Source organism: Pyrus communis, chromosome 13 (assembly GCF_041283825.1).
Source record: "Pyrus communis isolate YQ-2024b chromosome 13, ASM4128382v1, whole genome shotgun sequence".
In the NCBI taxonomy this organism is placed as follows: Eukaryota; Viridiplantae; Streptophyta; class Magnoliopsida; order Rosales; family Rosaceae; genus Pyrus; species Pyrus communis.
This window is the reverse complement of record NC_142577.1, coordinates 12,421,055-12,424,188: the sequence shown is the minus strand read 5'-3', so window position 1 is coordinate 12,424,188 and position 3,134 is coordinate 12,421,055. Positions and strand designations below refer to the sequence as shown.

General features: G+C 37.3%; 1 non-coding gene across 1 annotated transcript; it reads right to left on the bottom strand.

Moving 5' to 3' along the window:
• Positions 1-434: 434 nt before the first annotated feature.
• On the bottom strand, positions 435-529 carry LOC137738533 (small nucleolar RNA R24). The gene has a single exon (XR_011068976.2). It is a non-coding gene; the product is annotated as a small nucleolar RNA R24 (small nucleolar RNA).
• Positions 530-3,134: the final 2,605 nt, after the last annotated feature.

The following is a 3,134-nucleotide window of genomic DNA, read 5'->3' as shown; positions in this document are numbered from 1 at the left end:
TTGGCATGGGAGGCACAATACTATTGGCGTGAGTAATCTTTAGGGAAATAGGAATGTAAATATAGTGTAAATATTATAGTCCTTTATTAGGAAGGATATTTCTTTGTCTTTTTTTGTTCCCTTGGAGAACAAGGACTGTATGTACTTATATATCAAATTATGCAATACATGAGAATTAAGCCGTTAAATTCTATTTGGTATCAAATGGTTACGGTCAACTTATAGCTATGGGTGAATTTTTCTCTATGCCCATGTATTGAGTAGTGGCTGCTGTGAAGTCTATACCATGTTGCTGTGGGTGAATTTTATCTATGTCATATGTTGAGTAGTGGCTGTTGTGCAACCTATACCGTGTTGTTACTGTTGTGCAATGGATTCTTTTTAGGTAATTTCAGTTGCTGCCTAGTGCATTGTATATTATTGGGCAAAAAGTGAGTGCTCAAATGTCAAGCAAAACAATTGTATTGCTTTGAGAATTCCCAAACAAATTGGGATATTTTCTTACGTGTTAGCTTTTCATCACTGCTTGGATTGTTATTTATTGCGTGAGGTCTTTTTTTGCTGCTGGTTTGTGCCGTGCATACTTACTGTTGCAGTCCGTGCAAAAAGTCTACAGTCCATTGTTTTTGTGTCAATCCAACAACTTGAATAGCAGCGTGACACGTTGCTGATGCTTGTGTTCCTTGCAGTGTGTGGTTCTGTAATTAGTGTGGTGTTGTGATTGTCCTGTATTAATGTCTCGTGAGTTATGGAGAATACAGGTTAGATTTTAGATTTCGATGCAACGGATCATATGACGTATGATAAAACTTTGTTTCAGTTTATGAAAGATCCTCATAGAAAGTGTGTGGCAATTGCCAATGGTACTACTGCTGTTATTATTGGAATGGGAATAGTGTCTCTTACACCCTCTCTTCCCTTACATAATTGTTTATTGGTTCCGTCATTATCCCATCACTTATTGTTTGTACCTCAAGTCATTGAACAATTGGATTGTGTTATATTTATGTATCCTTCATTTTGCTTGCTCCAGGATATTCAGACAAAGGAGATCATTGGGCGTGGCACTAAGAGAAAGGCTATATTATGTGGATGACGTGGTTCCTGGAAGAGCTAATTTGGTTCATGCGCCACGTAATAGTAATCTACAGAAGGTATTGTTATTACATCGTCGTTTGGGGCATGTATCATTTGGTTATTTGAAACATATATTACCTGATTTGTTCAGTGGTATTGAAGACTTATAATTGAAATGTAAAGTATGTATTTTAGCCCAAAGTCATCCTACTTCATTCCATCCAAGTTGAATAGAAGATCTTCTCCATTTGTGCTAGTACACTCAGATGTGTGGGGGACTTCCCCTATTAGTACTACTTCAGGAATTAGGTTGTTTGTTACTTTCGTGGATGATTGCACTCGTATGACGTGGTTGTATGTGTTGAAAAATAAAAATGAGGTTTATGATGTGTTTCTTCTGCTTCAACAGATGATTAAAATTCAGTATTCCTCTGATATTAAAGTTTTGCATTCTGACAATGGTGAAGAGTACATAAATTCTAAGTTACTCTGGTTTCTATAAGATCGTGGAATTATTCATCAAACTACATGTCCGCATACTCTGCAACAAAATAGGGTTGCTGAGAGAAAGAATCGTCATATCTTGGAAACTGCTTGTGCCTTGGTTATTGGTGCATTCGTGCATAAACATTTTTGGCTTGAAGTCGTTACCTATGATGTGTATGTGATTAACCATATGCCATCTTAGGTTGTGGACTTTTGTACACCTCTTCAAGTATTGACAGAACATGTTCTCGTCACCAATACCCTAACTCCTGGTGTGTTTGGATGTGTAGCGTATGTTCATATTCACAAGATTCATCGTAGTAAATTGGATCCATGTGCTATTCAATGTATCTTCATTGGATTTGCATCCCAACAAAAAGGTTATAAATGCTACCACCTTGAAACTCAACACATGTATGTGACAATGGATGTTACCTTTTCTAAATCAGAATATTTTTATACTTTGGTATCATCACCTTCAAATCACAAGGGGAGAATGCCAGTATTTGTGATCTTGGCCAAGAGGATAACCAAGGAAAACACAACGACAAGCACGAATATCAAACTTATTGGTGGGTGTGAGGTTGGTGGCATAACTAAGGCATCCAAAAACACGTAAGTGCGTATAAGTTGGTGGTGTGTTATGCAAAAGTTTGTATGGAGATTTATGAGAGAGAGAAAAGGTGTAGGTAGATGATTAATGAGGTAACAAGCAATTTGGATACTTTTCCCCCCAAAATTTTAAAGGTAAGTTGGCCTGAAACCTAAAAGCACGGCTAACGTTTAAAAGGTGCCTATCTTTACGTTTAACCACCCCGTTTTGTTGTGGTGTGTAAGGATAAGAATGTTGGAAAAAGGTGCCACATGAGTCTAGGTAAGAACGCATGGAAAGAAATTCACTACCATTATCCACACGAAGAGCTTTAATGTCATGTTGAAATTGTGTTTTGACCCAAGAGAAAAAGGATTTCAAAATTGTTTGTGTGTCGGATTTGAAATTCATAAGATGAACCCAAGTAAGACGAGTGAAATCATCCACAATAGTTAGAAAATATTGTGCCCTAGAGTGTGTTTGATTTCTGTGAGGTCCCCAAATATCACAATGAATTAAGTTAAAAGGTGCGGAAGTTTTAATTTCACTATGATGAAAGGGTAAACGAGTTTGCTTTGCTAAAGGGCAAACTTTACAAATGTGTTTGGAATCAAACATTATTTCAACATTATTCTTGGCTAATGAAAGTAAAGGTGCAGATGATGGGTGCCCAAGGCGCCGATGCCATAGGCTAGTGGTATGATGGATGTGGTTGGTGAGGTGAGGGTTTTGTCTTGGTGTAAGATAGTAGAGCCCATCAAAATACTTGCCTACGCCAATCACCCTCCTCGTATCCATGTCCTTCACAACACAAAAATCCGGATAGAATGTCACTATACAGTGCAAAGCTCTTGTTAATTCACTAACAAACAACAAATTGATGCGAAACTTTGGTACATAAAGAACTTTATCAAGAGATAGATCATGTGACAATTTTATAAAGCCAATGTTTTTGATTTCCACTTGCCTTTTATCTGGT